General features: G+C 45.5%; 1 protein-coding gene across 1 annotated transcript in view; it reads left to right on the forward strand.

The window, feature by feature from the left end:
• The first annotated feature begins 858 nt into the window (after positions 1–858).
• TMEM51 (transmembrane protein 51) overlaps positions 859–19,175 on the forward strand; it is a 34,875-nt gene continuing 16,558 nt past the window's right edge. Inside the window, 1 exon segment of the mRNA XM_044996292.1 lies at positions 859–1,005. The gene's annotated coding sequence lies outside the window, so the exon portion shown is untranslated.

A 19,175-nucleotide genomic window follows, 5' to 3' on the forward strand; every position in this document is an offset into this window, starting at 1 on the left:
CCCTGTGTGTTCCACAGAGGAGTGAATGCCCCCTCTGTCCCATCTGGATGTTTCCACTGAAAAATCACAATGGAGTGACACCAGGCAGGGACAAATATGGATGAAGATCTCTGTCCAAGGTCAATGAGTTGATGCACTTTCAGTTTATGGACCGTATAAAAGAAGATGAGCCAGGACCCAGTTTGGGGCATGATTTGCGAGTGAGGACAAAGTAAGGGCCCTGAAAATGCCATGAGTTTGTCAGTTCTTCTCAGCGAGCCCGGAGACAAGGCCTTTCAATGCTTGTAAGGAAAACACGTACTGAGGTTTCAAACGTGGTTATGGCCTCATTGCCAGTCCTCTCCTCACAGGGTTTAATTTGTAGGAAAATAGGAATTGCCGGGCTGGATTGGACCCAAAGTCCACCTTGTCCAGGACCCTGGCTCGGACAGTGGCCAGCACCAGCTGGTTCAGAGGAAGTTGCATTGAGGCGGGGCTAGTTTCCCAACACACCATTTCCTTCTCCCTCCCATTATATTATAGTCCTGTGGGCTATAATAACCCCAGCATCATCGCTTGGGATGGGGCAGACAGGGAACCAGAGACGGGGTCTTCAGCACAATAGGGGTGGGTCCCAGTGGCAGGAGAGGTGCTAGGGGGATGTCAAGTAACACCCCTGTCCCAGGGGAAGATCAGAACCCAGGCCTGGCTAGGGAGGCTGCAGGTACCAGCAAGGGCCACCTGGCCCCGAGCCCACCCACTGGCTAGGGCGGTCCCTGGCTTGGCCGGCCGCCTGCCCACGCCCCTCATTGCTGTGTCGAGGCGGGAGGCTTCTAGGACCCGGGCGCGGCGTCCAGGGGGCGTGGAGCGGCCGCGGGGAGGGCGCTGCGGGAGCCGCCCGGTTGCTGCTCGCTTCCTGCTGCCGCCCTGGCTCTCCCCTGCCAGGGGCGGGAGGAGGCGGCGGCCGCGGCGCGGAGCAGCGCTTGGGGAGGCCGCCGGGCATGGAGCGGCGCCCGAGGCGCGCAGGTGAGTGGGGGCCCGGGCGGGACGCGCACCCCGGAGCCCGGTAACTTCCCCCGCGGACTTCGCTCCCCGTGCCCGGGGGAGGGAGCCGAGTCCGCCCCAGCCCGGCGCCTCCCGGGGGAGCTGTGCCCTGACCTGGGGGCGCCCGGAGCCCTCCCTCCGCGGGGCTCCCCGGCTGCAGGCAGGCTCCGAGCGCTCCCCTGCCCGGTGCGCTCGGATCGCAGGGGGGCTGGACCCTCCGCTCCGGAGCGCCCTGGACTCCCGCGGACGGGCTGTGCCACGCCCCGGCCCCGGATTTCCACGTCCTGCCCCGGGAGAAACCCGCCGCTTCTCCTGCGCGGCTCCCTCTTGCCCGCGCTTCCCGGACGGACTCGTCCCTCCGCCTTCGCCCGGAGTAACTCGCTCTCTGTCTCCTGCTGTAACACTTGGCCCCGGATCTGGCCCTGGCCGGAGCCTGGGAGCAGGGTCCCTGCCGCACCGGGCTGTCCCGGCGGGCTTCTGCTTTGCCTCAAGGGTGCTGGGTAGGATCCCGGAGTTCCTCCGAGTGGCTGTTCCGCAGGGCACTTGGAGACTTTCCTGGCAGCGGCGCGCACGGTCAGGGAACTTGCCACTGCTGCAGGTTGTCTCGGGTTTGAGCAGTGAGCCACCATAACAGGGCGGGCCGAACAGCAACTTCAACTAGAAATGATTTGCACTGCGATCACCTTATTTCCTTAGCCAGAACTTGTCCTCCAAGCACCCTATAATCCAGGAGTGGCCAAATTTACTGGCCCTCCGAGCCCCATATGATGATCTTCAGAAGTTCGAGAGCCGGGTGCAACTGCCAGGGCTCGGGGTTTCTGCCCTGTGGCTAGGGAGGTGCTGCTGAAGCCCTGAGCTTCAGCAGGTGCCTCCCCTGGGGCGGAAGCCCCAAGTCCCCTTTCCCCACTGGGCAGAAGCCCCCGAGCCCCACCATCCTGCTGCAGGGCAGAAGCCCTGAGTCGTCCGCCTCCCCCGTCTGGTAGGTGGAGAATGGGGGGACATGAGGGGCTTCCTGTATATTACAACTGAGACAACTGACCTGTCAATAAAGTTGCACCCCCTCCCCCGAGCTGAATGTAATTCATTATCCAATCATTGCTTGGGTAGCTTATAATTCCGGGCAGTTTTATTAGTATTCTTTGTGGGCATTTGATGAGCAAAGTTGAATTAGGCTAGAGGGAAAACTTTCCAGGGTGAAGTGATGCAGAATATTAGGGAATTCTGGATGCTCATTAACTACCGAGGTGACCCTCGGGGGTACTTTCTGTATGCTACCTTGCAAGTAATATGGGGGAAAGATTGGAGCGGTTCCTTAACTGGAACAAGTTGGCACCGCTATCTCATATAAGAAGATTGTGTGCCTAAGAATAGATTTATATCTAATATTTCCCAAGCTGGTGTTTTCAGCATCTCTAGTGTGTTTTAATTCACCTGGTTATAGTGGAATGGTTAATCAAAGAACATTTGCCTTACCAACTGGCCAGGTTTCAGAGCTGAGGACACAACTTCCAGCAAAAATACGGAGGAGGGATTAAACTGTGTAATTGATTTATAGTAATATACATATCCCCCTTCTGTAGGGGGGAAGGTTGGAGTTTACTGAGATGAGGGATAGTAGAAAAATTGCTGGGTAAAACATCTTTTTTGTATTAAAAGGGAAGAGAGAACATTTGGGACCAGTTTGGAGCCAGGAGTCTGAAAGATTCCTAGCTAAGCTACTTGGCTTTTCCCAGTCTGATCCAGACCCCACCCACTGGCTCTGGTGTAGGCTTCTGTGAATCATGTTGATTGTCTTACTCATAAATAGTGGAAGTAAGGGCATGTCTGCACTGCCCTGTAGTTTGGACTACCGGGGTGTGAATAGCAGCATGCACCAAAGTACTGTGCTAAAAGTTCCCTGCATGGATGCTGCAGGCACAAGCCAAAAGTTCCTTAATTCACATTAACCCTCTTCAAACAAGGTCACATTAATGAGAAATAGGAACTTTTTAGTTCTCGCCCATGGTGTCCACACATCTCTTTGGTGTGCACTGCTATTCACACCCCAGTGGTCCAAACTGCCGGGCAGTATAGACGTGCCCTGAATCTTATGACCACGCTAGCAGATCTGCCCTTTACAGAGATTCTTTTCACATGTGTAACTGCAACTTTCATGGCCCTAATATTGCCTTCTAACTTTCTCTTGTTAAAAATTAATAACAACCACCTGGGAGCAAATGAAGTCCAGTTGAAAGTCAGCCCCATTTGTGCCCAAAGACAAAGAAGGAGCAGCTGAAAGTCTAAGAAGTTTAAAATACTCAATTTAAATATAGTATAAACAGAAAACTAGTCTCCTAAAATAGAGAGATGGAAACTGGTTTTACAACTCTTGTGAAAAACCTGTTTTTTTGAGCAACTGAGCATGTAAACGAAAGCAATCTTAGTACCATATCTGTTGTTGTTAGTATAGTGAGCAATAACTTCATAATGGTTCATTCTGTCTTACTAGCTGATGGCCTGTCATCTAACAAGGTATATCAATAAATCATATGCAAGGTATATCAATAAATCATATGTGGGCTTATGGTTATTCTGCACGTCGGGTCATATTTCTGCATTCCAGTGTGTCTGTGTGCTAGTACCTTTCCAAAGAGTGTCAGAATGAACGATCATTCTTAGTTTCTATTAATTGTTAGAAAATTAAATGGTGACCTTCCTTCTCCATTGTCTTGCGCTCTGTGTATTTCCTCACACCAGTGCAAAGGGGATGTGAACACTTCCTGATCAGTTGTGTTCAGTGCCCATTTGGCACTGATCTAAATGATGACACACGGGTGCAAGGCAGTGGAGGTGGAGAGTTGGGCCTCTGGCTTTCTCTCAAGGGGGCTTGTTCTGCATATGCTTAAGCACGTGACTGACTGTGAATGTGCATGTGAACGTTTGCAGCAGTGGGGGCTAGAAGAAAAAAGTGGAACTGAAGTAGTCAGCAGAAAACACCACTTGTCCAACGCCAGTTTGATTCGGTCTGCGGCTTTGCTTAAGGGAACTTGCACACAGGCATATTGTGGGAGAACAGAACAAAAGGACTTCTGCCACTTGGTGTATTGTAAGAGAAAGAAACCCAATTATGTACTAGGGGTAAGGAGCCTAAGTCTCATTTTCAGAAGGGAATTAGGCACATATGTTTTATGAAGGTCTATGGGGTTTAGGCTCTTAAGTCGCTTAGGGGCTTTTCAAAATGTTACCCTAGGTCTTTATTAGAAGCAAACCAGCTAACAGTTTTTTATAAGAACTGCTAGAAATGTTTCTCCAGTTTAAAAAAAATCTAATTTAAATAGCTGTTTTTAAAACCTATTAGTAACCCCCTGAAACCCAAACATTGCTGTACTAACAATCTGTTAGTGAAGCTGACTTCATTGCCCAAGGGATGCAAAAAGCAAACAGAGAATAAGTAATAACAAAAAACTTCTAATAATCTAGGATGGTATTAATAACACAGGTGAATGTTTTAAGTTGATAGTAATGCTAATACAATTGGTGGTAGAAATAAAAGCAAGCTTATTTTGTCCTAACAGTTGTTTTGGCAGGCGTGTGTGAATAATGCATGACAACATCCTGAAAGACTTTACTATGCAGTTTGGTTAGAATATTGTACATTCTAGTCCGTTTTTTTTCAAAACGATCTTATCTTCAGCTGTAGCAGTGACAAATTCTTTTGTTTGTTACAGTATTTAGAGAAAAGACAAGCCATTCCTTCCATTTGCTTTGAAAGTAAATGTGTTACAGCATACCGTCTCTCTACTCTTGAACCAGTCTTGCCACCACTTAAGAGGCAAAGACTGAAGGCTTTTGAATCTATGTCCTTTCGGTGTAGAATTGAATTGTCTTAAAGTCAGACAGTAACCTTTTTTCATCTCTTTCCTCTTGTCATGTATTTCCCATTCCCTTTGCCCCCAGATATACTAGATACAAAGGCATTTGTTATGAGTAAATCATGCATGGGGGATAGAGAACTGGAAAAGGCATGTTATGAATAGTTGATGCAAGTGGTCATTTGAACAAATTACAGGAGCACACAGGACCAGCTGGTATGTACAGAGTTAATTTACTATAAGATGAATTAGAGAGGTCAGGTAGATTGTTCAGCAGTCTCCCAAGGGATGTGATGGAAGCCCCATTGCTTGAGTCACTTAACTAAATCATTTGAGAATGTATTGTAGGGAACAGATTAGATGCCCTAATACAGGGGTAGGCAACCTATGGCACGCGTGCCAAAGGTGGCACGCAAGCTGATTTTCAGTGGCACTCACACTACCCAGGTCCTGACCACCAGTCTGAATTTAATTTTAAATGAAGCTTCTTAAACATTTTTAAACCCTTATTTACTTTACATACAACTATAGTTTAGTTCTATATTATAGACTTATAGAAAGAGACCTTCTAAAAACGTTAAAATGTATCACTGGCACACGGACCTTAAATCAGAGTGAATAAATGAAGACTCGGCACAGCACTTCTGAAAGGTTGCCAATCCCTGCCCTAACAGGTTACCTCTACCTCAGAAACACAGGAATAGAAGAGAAAGGAGCATGGCCAGTCATCCCACCCTCAGCACATTGGTGAGTAACTTACTGTTAGGGTTGGCTGAACAGAAGACGAAAGAAAGAAAAACTGAGTTCAATATGTTATTTGAATCTGGTAGGTACTTGTAAAATAATACATTGCCCGGACAGTATTTGGCCAACTATACAGAGCTGATCCAATAGCACAGAAAAGGGTTGGAGTAAATTATTCGGAATAGCAGTGAAATTCATCCAGTGATTCCCTGACCACTGTTCCACTGTAACTGTTCAATGCATCTCTCTTGCTTTTGTTATTTCCCTCCTTTTCTTGCTTCCTTTTCCTGTAATAGGCCCTGGACTATTTTTTCCCCTGTGTTGTCTTCAGTTTCTGTCTCTTTCCCTCTCTTCTCCCCTCCCCTACACCTTGCATCCACCACTTCTGTTAACATTTATTTTCCTTTCTCTTCTCCCCTTCTCCCTCCTCCAATTCTTATTCTTCCCTTTTCTAACTTACCCTGTCAGGCTCGCACTCTCCTGCCACCTCTTCCCCACACTCCGAACCCATCCAGGGACCCACCTGTAGGGCTTGGAAACCAGGCACTTTCTAAGGCTAGAATTTCTCAGGTCTTTTACCCAAAGCAGATGATAACTTTCCTCAGTTGTGGGTCTAACTCCAAATTTTGTGCCACTGAGCAAGGACTGAGTGAACTCACGCTGTGATTCAAGCAGATTTATAGTTCTGTGGCAATGCATCTTATCAGCATGTTGCAACCATTAGTAGCTGTCCACCCCTGTCTCATGCAGTGACTTCTGGGCACAGTCGTAGTAGGCGACTCCCTTTTTCAAAGCATTCTTTTGTCAGCGCTCTGAGGAAGAACATGGTCAGGAGTGGTGACAAATGGCAGCTTCCCAGCAGTGTGAGTGTTTGAATGTTACTCTCAATACCTGATTTAATTTTAGCTGTTTTGTTTGCAAAATATTTAGCGTGCATAAAAAAAAATTATGCAAAACCACATCAGATATACAGAGGCTGTATTTATTCTGAAGCTAGGGGAATTGGACTGGGAAACGAGGAAGGGCGTTCAGCTGGCAATTTTAATGTTTTGCAGGAAATAGGCTTCTACTGGGAGGAGGAGATTGCAAGTGGAGATAGTGTCTAAAATTCTGAAGGGTACTGAAGGAAAATTACTTGGGAGACAGGATCAAGAGGAACATGGGAGTGGTGGGGTTGGATCCAGTCAGTCCTTTTAAGAAGAATGACTTTGGACCTTATTTAGCTTGTTTTACTTCAGCTGGAGAGGGTAAAAAAAGACTTCGAAGGCGATGTCATACAATAGGCATCACCGAAATGCGGGAGGGAAGTGGCAGGGCTTTGAAAGATGACAAAAGTGCAGTTGAATTAAAAACAGAAGGGTGGGGGAAGATTAGGAGTGAGAAGGCACCATAAGAACGACCATACTGGGTCAGACCAATGGTCCATCTAGCCCAGTATCCTGCCTTCCAACAGTGGCCAGTGCCAGGTGCCTCAGAGGGAATGAACAGAACAGGGAATCATCAAGTGATCCATCCCCTGTCCCCCATTCCCAGCTTTCCCAGCTTCTGGCAAACAGAGGCTAGGGACACCATCCCTGCCCATCCTGACTAATAGCCATTGATAGACTATCTTCCATGAATTCATCTATTTCTTTTTTTAACCCTACCATACTGAAGGGGACAGTATAGTAAAGACCTGGAGAAGGCCTCAGACCAACTCCAGCATTTATGGCTACATAAGATGACACTTTTAATGCCTCACAAGCATACATGTAAAAGCCAACACATTATGGAAACTGATTTGTGAAGAGTTCTGTGACCCAAAGAACAGTAACTGTGGGACAGTTTTCCATGAGCAAGGAGTTAGAGACGCTTAGACGTTGTCTGAAGTGAGTGATTCCATAGTACCCACAGAGTGGCAGTGCTGCACAGACAGACAAGAAAGTACAGTCTGCTCTGCAGGGGTTTACAGGGAGCTTTTCCTAAATTAATCCCAGCCTAAGGGGCCAGTTTCTTGGGGGAAGGGGGCTAACCCTAGTCATGTTCAGTTGATTTTGCTTCTGAATGCATTCGCAGGAGGAAGGGTTCTAAAGCGCAGGGGATGGCCTTGGTGTTAGAGAAAGGAATAAATAAACCTCAGCTCATGGGCTTCCTATACACCCTGGTCATCACACCTAACAGAATGGGATTCCGGGAGGCCTTCCACCCCCTTCTTAAAAGCCCAAGGTAAACAGCAGTGAGTTTTGGATCAAGTCATGAAGATTTGATGCTGAAGATAAGTGACAAAGTGATATGTAGACTCAGGATAGTCGCTTTGGTTTGACATTAACTTAATGTGTTCAGAGTGTCTCCAAACTACAGAATGGAGTTATGCCCAGAGATGATGTGTTAGAAGCCTGAAGTAACAAAAATTCTGCTTTCTGGTCCTGTGTCAATAGTTACAGCTTCTGAAAACCGATGATCCATTTTAGGGCTTGCTCTGAACAAGAGAGTATGTGGGGTGACCCCTTCTGTAGAGCTGGACTGCATCTTATAGGGGGGAGGGATAGCTCAGTGGTTTGAGCACTGGCCTGCTAAACCCAGGGTTGTGAGTTCAATCCTTGAGGGGGCCATTTGGGGAAGCCTTTGGGGGCCTTTGCCTTCTCTAAAATAAGTATTGCTACATCTATTATTAAAAAAAAAAATTACAAAAGAAAACATTCTACCGTGTACACTTCTCCTCCTGGGAAGAAGATGAAAGAACAAATGTGACATGTCAGTCTTATTGCTTAATGAGCTACTGGAAGGATCTTGAATGCTACAGTGATGAGCACAATATCAGGACCTATATAGAATAGAATAAAACAGGGAGGAAGCAGTGACAGTAATATATGTGCACCTGTTGGAGCAAGTGTATTACTTATGATTGTCTCCTTGTCAGCAGACAACTACTGTTGTGAAATAAATTTTGTCTCTACCTGATGCTATACAAGGAGAATGTAAAAGGTGCCATTCAGTAGCGTGGAGATGGGTGAACTGCTAGTTAAAAAAATGAACAGGCGAGAGAATGTCTCAGGATACAGTTGTAGAAAATTGGGGTCCAATCTAACTCCCATTGAAATCATTGGGCTCTTAAGATTATATGTTTGACAGTAAGCAACCTGGGGACATGGAGACTGTCTCTTTTTTTATGCATAGCATCATGCATATCTATGACCCTGTATGAATAATCATAGATAAATAGGTAGAAAATACTTGCTGGTTCAAAAGAAAAAGGGGATATTGCCAATGCCACACCTGGCTTCACATTTTTCTAAATACCCCTTAGGCCTGTAGCTGCTGCTTGCAATACTAGAAATATAATAATCAATACCTGAGTTCTATAGAACTGAATATAAAGGTACCCAGTATATATAAACCACCTTAAACCCAACCGAGAAGGGGGGAGAGATCTAATCTATTGGTTAACTATCCAGCCTACTGCAGCTGCATTTAGTTCTTGGAAAACCAGAGATGTGGCTATAATTAAAGATTCTAGTGAGTGTCCTCTGCCAGGTCACATACTAACCATTTCAGCTCAATTCATTTTGAGCATTGTCCAAGATGCTCAGAAGAACTAAGTTTTTATCGGAGTATAAGTTTCTCCACAGAGGTCCAGGTAAGGAGAGCAGCCTTCTGTCTAGCTTCCATCATAAGGCTGAAGTGTATGTAGTATTAGTAACCAAATCGTTGTATTAATCTATAGCAGGGGTCGGCAACTTTTCAGAAGTGGTGTGTCGAGTCTTCATTTAGTCACTCTAATTTAAGGTTTCGCGTGCCAGTAATACATTTTAACGTTTTTAAAGGTCTCTTTCTATAAGTCTCTAATATATAACTAAACTATTGCTGTATGTAAAGTAAATAAGGTTTTTAGAAGGGGATGGTATAATGGGATAGCCTAATTTTGGCAATTAATTGGCCTTTGACTATTAGCAGTAAATCTGCCCAGTGGCCTGTGATGGGGTATTAGATGGGGTGGGATCTGAGTTACTACAGAGAATTCTTTCCTGGGTGTCTGGCTGGTGAGTCATGCCCACATGCTCAGAGTTTAGCTGATCACCATATTTGGGGTTGGGAAGGAATTTTCCTCCAGAGCAGATTGGCAGAGGCCCTGGCGATTTTTCGCCTTCCTCTGCAGCATGGGGCACGGGTCACTTGCTGGAAGATCCTCTGCACCTTGAAGTCTTTAAACCACGATTTGAGAACTTCACTGGCTCAGACACAGGTTTGATACAGGAGTGGGTGGGTGAGATTCTGTTGCCTGCATTGTGCAGGAGGTCAGACTAGATGATCATAATGGTCCCTTCTGACCTTAAAGTCTATGATTCTATGCAGAGTCCCCCGGACCGGTGGCCAGGACCCAGGCAGTGTGAGTGCCATTGAAAATCAGCTGGTGTGCCGCCTTTGGCACGCGTGCCATAGGTTGCCTACCCCTGATCTATAGGCTTCCAGAAAGTGTTCTTGAATCTGGTTGACAGAGCCTGTTCTGGGGTACTATGTTCTTCACAGTAAATAGATTTACCTTACTTTACTAAACCTTAATTGCCAGATTCTGGTAGTATCATCACAACTTGCTTTTTGTTGCATCCTGTGTTTGTCCTGCCTAGAGAGAACTTGGTCCAATGAAAGATATTACTTCACCCACCATGTCTCCCTAATAGATGTATCACAGGATTGTGAGGCAGGAACTGCTGAGATCTAATTCTACTTCTGTGACTGATTCAAGGAGCCTTGACAAAGTCATTTCCTTCTGTTCTCCCCCAAGCCCTTTGTGAAATGTGGACAATGCCTACTGGGCTTCACTGAGTTGCTGTGAAGATTAATCAGAGCACTACATAAATGTTAAGTATTACTCAAAAGCAAACCAGGGAAACTCATGAAATCTCAGGAAGGCCATAACGTTGGGACTTCTCCATGTTTTTCTATTTTTGTCTGTTGGTTGCTGAAGTGTATGTAATAGTCTGAGCCTAGTGTTGTTTTTCGCATGTGTCCAAGGACTTTGATAGTTTAGGAATGCTAAAACAGTTACACTAAACGGGACTGCTCACTCTTGAGGCTCCACTTCTAAAATTTTTAAAAGCTGCTGACATAATTAGCACTGAGCCGTTACCCAGGGGAGGATTTTGGTATTTTGTTGGTCCACATGTGCTTTATTTTACCCCTGGATTTAGTAGACTCTGTGCTTTCATCAAGTCACTCTTTCTAAGAGACCCTTCCTTCATTAAGGACTTGTTAGGTACCCATCTGAATGGTCTCTAGGGCTATGATTTTAAAAAATAGGTGTGAATAGTTAACTTCCTTGAAGTAAATGGGAGCTGCTGGGCATTCAGCATTCTTGGAATTCAGGCCACTTACCTGGGTGCCCAGAAATAGGCACCTATTTTTGTAAACCTGGTTCTAGATCATTTTTGGAACGTACATTCTATTAGTACAGCTAAGCACCGACGTGGAGATTGGGGAAGAGACTGACACACACTGTCAGTGCACAACTGAACAGTAGCACTTATCTGACAGTCAGATCGTTATTTGCAGGGGTGTTGTAGCTGTGTTGGTCTTAGGATATTTTAGAGAGAAGGTGGGTGAGCTAAAATCTTTTATTGGGCCAGCTTCTGTTGACAGATGTTGCCTCACGCACCTTGTCAGTCAAACCACTAGGCGATTGGAACAGACTTCAGGAGTTTAGGATTTCCCAAATAGGGCAGCATTTATTCTGCTGTGACAAGGCAAAAGAGCTCAGGTTGCAGGATTCTTTGGCCACGTGTGGATCTATGGGTCATTCATTTGCAAGGATAAGTAACTAATTATTTGGCTCAACTGGTGAGGGATTTTACTTCCCTTAATGTCTTTCTGATTTCAGAGTTTAAAAGGAAGCACTTGTTAGCTGGCATATGGGAAGCTCTTCTTGGTGAATAGAGATGGGTGGGAGCAAGGACACTAGACCATTCTTCTGCAACATTTGTTTCTGGTAAACAGAAGGTCATTCTCTGTCCTTAAAGTTGTGAAGCACTTTGCAGATGTGAGACTCCACAGCCCCAGAATCCCAGCGCTCCTGTTCCTAGCTCTGCCAAGCTGCAGCAGAGCGAAATGACCAAGTTGCTAGATGATTTCAGGGCTGTGAGAGGGCTACTGTAAAACTGACAAGCGTACTGCAATTTCACGCTGTTGGGGCTTGGCACAGCTGTGAGGGATGGAGGCTGAGGAAGAGAGAGTAGTGGCTGATGGAGCCAGGGGTGGCTCTAGCTTTTTTGCCGCCCCAAGCATGGCAGGCAGGCTGCCTTCAGTGGCCTGCCTGCGGGAGGTCCCCAGTCCTGCAGATTCGGCAGCATGCCTGCGGGAGATCGCCGGTCCTGTGGCTTTGACGTATCCGCCGCCGAATCCGCGGGATTGGCGGACCTCCCACAGGCATGCCGCCGAAGGCTGCCTGACTGACGCCCTCACACGGACCGGGAAGGCACCCCCCGCGGCTTGATGCCCCAGGCACGCGCTTGGAGCGCTGGTGCCTGCAGCTAGAGGCTGTGGGCACCTCCAAGTACTGCAGACTTCCCATGCCTAAGACATGAGGCTGGAAGAGCTGTAGCAAGGGAGATTGCTCCTTCCCACTTTAGTCAGGAAAGTATGGCAAAGGGGCTTCAGACTTAGCAGCCTCTGCTTAGCTGTGTCTAGGACAAAAGACGCAGCCTGCAAGCAGGGCCTAGGGACATCAGTCCAAGGCCTCGAGTGTTCCTTATGGACTGGCCGGTATAATTATAGGTTTGGTAGAGTTGAGATTGGCTCTTCAAAACACGTCCCCTTTAAGGTACGTGGGTTATTTCTCTTCTCCAAATCTTTATGGAATAATGTACTGAACGTGTACATTGCAATGGCTAAAACCCATCTGACCTGCTACATACACCACTTTCTGATTCACACCTTTATGGAAGTGGATTGAGAAATCTTGAGCCCGCTAAGGAATAATGAAATGAATGGATTTCCAGAAGCTCTTGGTTCAGGAAAGAACTGGTGCACTTTAACGAGTGCCTCTCTGGCTTGCTCCTGGAAAAAGCACACAAGAGCTTAATCTTGGCCATGTATGTTTTCAGTATTAAATTCTTAAAATCAGCTTATCCTCATTACGCGTAGGGTTCCACTGTTTAGTGCATCCCGTTCCTGGCAATGAGAAGCATGCAAGGGAATCCTGACTCTGGTTCATTGTTGTATTAACCCTCTGTTGAATTTACTGTTCCTCATGGAGTTGAATCCTTCTACAAATCATGACTGTGCATAAAATGGGTAAATGCAGATGACTGCTGCTAAAGAACCCTCTAATGGAGCAAAAGCTGATTATTAATACCGCAAATGCCAAAGACTTCTCCAGCTTGTTCAGTTCCACCTCATACAGAAAATAGCTGGGGAATAGCTACTAAAGATGAAAACGGAAGGTAGGTGCATTTAATGTAAGCCTAAGTTACTAATCAACTGCAGCTTCAATGGTAAGTGGAGCCAGGGCTCAGCACCTCTGAAATTCAGGCCCCTAATTTACATTTGTAGTAGATTTGAAGAGGGGTAGAGTAAAATGTATTGGATAATCTGACCCTGGGTCTCCTAACAGCAACTGAACTCTGCAGACTTCCTATGTTTTTTTTAACTTCCTCTTAAACATCTGGGGATAAAGCCTTCCAATAATGTTAGCTTTTGAGAGGTGCAAACTCTATGATGTCTGTTCTTTGAGTCTGTAAAGCTTTGACAGATCTAAGCCAATTAAGGCTGGAATTTTTAAAAGAGCCTACGACACTCGACCTCCACTGACAATCCTAGCTTAAGCCAGGGAACCCATTGTGACACTGCTTCCCATATTTTTCATAGTAATGTGATATGATTGCGACATATTTTATGCCAGATAGGTCATGTGATATATCATCAGAAAGGTCATGATTTACTGAATATGATTATCCTATTTGTATGCATGTATCATTTCTGTATCTGAAGTTAGGAATATTGACTAGGAATCTGTAGTACAAATTGTGTTTACACGTGGGGAACGCCCACTAGACAGAATGCAGTCAGTCTGGATGGCTAGCTGGGAACAAGTCAATGGACCATTAGGGCGAACAATAGGTCTTAGAAGATGCTAATCTCCTGCCTTCCTGAGAAGTCTTCCTGAGGATGTTACAACCAGACTTTGAGTTATGGCTGCAGGGTCATGTGATCAAGTCACCTGGTACTGGAATCCATCTTGAAATGCCAATGTTTTTCCAGGTTTCAGAGTAGCAGCAGTGTTAGTCTGTAGCCGCAAAAAGAACAGGAGTCCTTGTGGCATCTTAGCAGGGCCAGCTCCAGGCACCAGCACAGCAAGCAGCTGCTTGGGGCGGCCACGGGGAAGGGGCAGCACCTCCGGCTCTTAGGTGGCAATTCGGCGGCAGGTCCCTCACTCCTTCTTGGATTGAAGGACCTGCTGCCGAATTCTGAAGCGGTGGCAGTAGAGCTCCCGCAGATCAAGATCGTGGCTTTTTGCTTGGGGCGGCAAAAACCCTGGAGCCAGCCCTGCACCTTAGAGACTAACAAATTTCTTTGAGCATAAGCTTTCGTGGGTTACAGCGCACTTCACTGGATGCACAGAGTGGAACATATAGTGAGGAGATATATATACATACAGAGAACATGAAAAGGTGGGAGTTGTCCAACCAACTCTAAGAGGCTAATTAATTAAGATGAACTGTTGTCAGGCTGGAAGGGTGTCTAGCCTGTGAATGAAATATCTGAAGTTTTAAGCTGCAGGCCAGTGCAGCTGGCCTTCAAGAATCTCTGCCATCTGCCTAAAACAACATTTAGAGTGAGAATTTGCTACTTGTAACCAGTATCTTAAGCTTAGATTGCATGTTTATTTACTAAAGTAATCTTCCTTGAGCTGTTTGCTAACCCTTATAATCTATCTTTTGTAGTTAGTAAACTTTTGTCTAAACCCAGTCTGTAGAATTCATAACTGTGAGGCAAAAAGCCGTTGCATCTCTCTCTCTCCACATTGAGGGAGAGGTTGAATTTTATGAGCTTACGCTGTACAATTCTCCGTGCAGTGCAAGACTGTACAATTTTGGGTCTACCCTCTAGAGGGGGTCATGCACTTGAGTACTGGGCAAGTCCTTCGCTGAAGCCTTCCCATGCAGGGGCTAGTCAGAAAGCCTGTTTGCATGTTACAACAGCTGGGTCTGTCCCTACCTGTATGTGTGCTGGTGGAAGTGTCAGACCTGGAGCAGGTCTGCAGCTTGTTACAGCAGTACAGTTAAAGGTAGCCCAGGCTGGTGGGTCAGGCAGGCTCAGTGGTTCCCCAGTTCCAGGTGGCACCCCAGAGGAGGGGGAACCTGTCACACCCATTACCCAAGGAAAATGAATATGCAGTGGAATCCAGGCTGTGACCGATAAGGCAATTTCCTGGCCTTGAAAGACCTTACTGTATTAAGTTAATGTATTATTGTGGGCTGTGTCTGCATGTAACCTCTCTAAGATGTGACAGAGGTCAGACCTGGAAGTTCAAAAGACTATACTGAAAATGTGCTAGCCAAGAATGTACTTTGGGGACAATAAGCATTAATGGATTTCCCGCGGAATCCTTAGGGCTCTCCCCTCATCCAAATGATCCAACTCCAGTTATGCAAAGAAACAGCCTTTTGAAGCTAAGCCTAAGGAGAGAGGGCCTTTGTCTGCTGATTACCTGTTATGGAAGGCCAAGATCAAAGGCCTGAGCTGTATAAAGAAATGGCTGATTTTCCCAACCTTTGTTCTGGTTCTGGATCTAAGACAGATTAACTATAATCACAGAGAAAACCCAGTGTGGGTTCTGAAGGACTAAAATCTACTACAACGCTATGTTAGAGCTGGAGGAGTCCTCTGGTAAGCTTTTTACCATGTGTGTAGGGTTTTTTTTATTGTTTCAATATATTTCTCTGTAATGATTTTACCTTAGGAATAAATGTGCTTGTTTAGAAGGAGCTGTGTGGTGACTTTTATAACTGCAGGCAATACACTAGTCACAGCCTTTGAATAGAAAGCAAAGTGCAGGCACTGGCCTGTTGAGGCAGTTGGACTTGCTCTGGATATCACAGTGTAAATTCATTGAGCTGTGCAGAACTTAAAACCCCCACTCCAAAGGGAGTGAGATGTGGGTCTGTGTCCAAGGAACGTGACTACTGGGAGCTGGGAACTGTTAAGTGGGTGCCCTCAAAGGATTCCTGAGGGGGAAGTACAGGCACAGTTGCTTTGAATCTGTGATGCTCGCTCTTGGCAACAAAAAGAAAATACAAAGAAATGGTATTTTTTGTTTAAAGAATGACTCACTCAGACTTCAGACCAGCTATCTGGAGTGTTCTACTTGTAAACCACAGTAATGTAACTTTCTAAATGGCAATCAATTCCCAAAGCATGCCCAAGCATTGCATTACAGTGGCATTGTCTTTCTTGCCAACATATTAAAGTTGTAACATTCATCTGCATAGGTTCTGGTATACTTTTTTTTTTATTGCATCTTCAAGGTTCAAATTCATCAATGGCGTAAAGGGTTCACTGTAATTATAGAGTGCTTAAATCTGTGGTGTGCAGGCTAACGGGAAGTCTGACCATGGTGGCAGTAGAAAGCATAGACCACACACACACTTCTGCCAAGATATAACTGTCTTCTTTTAAACTGGATTAGTCATAAATTGTGCAAACTACAGTAAGTACAAGTTTGTTGCAGCAAACGATGGACTTATCTTCAGTAATTGGGGTGGGGGGAGGATTATACCTGGCATCTTATCTCAGATTCCTCATTTACCAGCATCAATGGCAGATTTGTTCTTAGTGTCTAGGAATGCCTAATTAATTCAGTAGTCTGATGGGTAGACTCCATCTTTGCTTTAAGAACAGGAGTACTTGTGGCACCTTAAAGACTAACAAATTTATTTGAGCATAAGATTTTGTGGGCTAAAACCCACTTCATCCTTGATGATGCGCTGGAGAGGTTTAGACTATTGTAGTTGTAAGAACGCTTGATAGAGATCTTGTAGGTGTTTGTGTCTGTCTGTCAAGCGTTCTTACAACTACAGTACTCACCTGCTGAAGTGAAAAAACATATTCACAGAGCCAGAAGAGTACCCAGAAGTCACTTACTTCAGGACAGGCCTAACAAAGAAAGTAACAGAACGCCACTAGTCATCACCTTCAGCCCCCAACTAAAACCTGTCCAGCGCATCATCAAGGATCTACAACCTATCCTGAAGGACGATCCATCATTCTCACAGATCTTGGGAGACAGGTCAGTCCTTGCTTACAGAGAGCCCCCAAACCTGAAGCAAATACTCACCAGCAACCACATACCACACAACAAAAAACACTAACCCAGGAACCTATCAAAGCCCGTTGCCAACTCTGTCCACGTATCTATTCAGGGGACACCATCATAGGCCCTAATCACATCAGCCACGCCATCTGGAGCTCGTTCACCTTAACATCTACCAATGTGATGTATGCCATCATGTACCAGCAATGTCCCTCTGCCACATACATTGGGCAAACCGGACAGTCTCTACATAAAAGAATAAATGGACACAAATCAGACGTCAAGAATTATAACATTCAAAAACCAGTTGCAGAACACTTCAATCTCCCTGGTCACTCAGTTACAGACCTATTACAACAAAAACACTTCAAAAACAGACTCCAACGAGAGACTGCTGAATTGGAATTAATTTGCAAAATGGACACCATTAAATTAGGCTTGAATAAAGACTGGGAATGGATGGGTCATTACACAAAGTAAAACTATTTCCCTATGTTTATTTTTTTTCCCCCTACAGTTCCTTACACCTTCTTGTCAACTGCTGGAAATGGGCCATTTTGATTACCACTACAAAAACTTGTTTTTTTCCTCTCCTGCTGGTAATAGCTCACCTTAACTGATCACTCTCATTATAGTGTGTATGGTAACACCCATTGTTTCATGTTCTCTGTGTGTATATATCTTTCTACTGTATTTTCCACTGCATGCATCCGACGAAGTGGGTTTTAGCCCATGAAAGCTTATGCCCAATACATTTGTTAGTTTCTAAGGTGCCACGAGTACTCCTGTTCTTTTTGCAGATACAGACTAACACGGCTGCTACTCTGAAACCCATCTTTGCTTTGTGACTTCCAGTAGAACCCCATAGTCTCGTTTGCAACATAGGACTTCAAACAATGCATACCCCTGCAATTCTGAATGCACACTGTACACTACCCTGATTTCACGTAGGAGGGTGAAATAGCCCTCAAGCCTAATTTAATAGGCTTGTTACGCATCATGGCTGCGTCAGGGATTTGACCTTTTCCCTTAACTGTGGACTCATCTACGGCTATCTCATGACTCAGATTGTTGATATTTCAGAGAAAACGTGGGAAGAGAGCAATGTAATGGGGAAACAAATCAATCCAAAGTTTGTTGGGAGGGGGCAGGCGGAGGAATCCTCAGATGCCCCTAGAAGTGAATTGTTGTGGGCAGTGATCTCTGAAGAGCTCACTGACCTGCATAAATGCACCTGCCAGCATTTCCTCTAAAAAAGCTCCACGTTCCAAAGAAGCTGTGTTCCTTCCCACCACATGCCAAAGGTGATATCTGTGGCTGCCTTTGGGTTGGAATTCTATACCTGACCCCTGTTCGGTGTCCTTTGCAGACTGACCAGCATATCATCATTTTCCTAAAAGTGGTGCAGTTATTCATCCAGATCTCACGTGGCTGAGGCCTCTTCAGTCCTTTAATTCCAAGTGATCAATCGTTAAAGCATCTTTGAGGAAGGCTTAAACTCCTGTGCTCCAGGGGACCACACTGAGCACTTTCAAGGAACACAAAACAGAAGTGGCTTCCCCTCTTTAGCCGTTGGCTTATCTAATTATTTAAACAGGGGTGTGTGTGTGTGGGTGTGTGTGAGAGAGAGATTCACATAGGAAAACTTTAGACTTATAATGGGGGAAAGGGAGAGAACCTGCTGTTGCCTGAATGTGGGATTCAGCCTGCCGGCAAAAGCCCAAAATGAGTGAGAACGTCAGGTCTGTTAATTCATATCTGAATACTGGGGACATCCCAGCAGAATTTTCAGAAGCCTTCTCAATCCATTGCTGACTTTGCACTCTTAGCAGCTGACCTCCCTGTGATCTGCTGCACACCATCTATCCATTTCCTCACTAGTCATCCCCTAGTACGATGACCTGCCGCCATTCTGTCCATGATAACTTTCTCTAGGTTATTTCCATCTCTACACTTGATGTGACCAAAGTACAGAAGTTCAAATGTGTTGCTTTCCAAGAGCAGAGTCCACTGCTCTCCAATAATATTTCTAACAAGTGTTTGTCATCTTTTCCATCCGGGAAGTGCAGGAGTCCTTGCCAGCATCACACATCAAAGGTTTCAGGGTTTTTTCTTGTCAATGGCATTAGTTTCTCAGCATTCACACCCAGAAGTTGCTATGGAAAAAATTAAGCTTTTCACCAGATGAACTTTTGTTCATTTGAGAAGCCGCAGTTTTTCTATACATCTTTAAGGGAGGCTGGGGCTGAGTGACCCATCCCTAATCATCTTCT

Source organism: Mauremys mutica, chromosome 21 (assembly GCF_020497125.1).
Source record: "Mauremys mutica isolate MM-2020 ecotype Southern chromosome 21, ASM2049712v1, whole genome shotgun sequence".
Taxonomy (NCBI): domain Eukaryota; kingdom Metazoa; phylum Chordata; order Testudines; family Geoemydidae; genus Mauremys; species Mauremys mutica.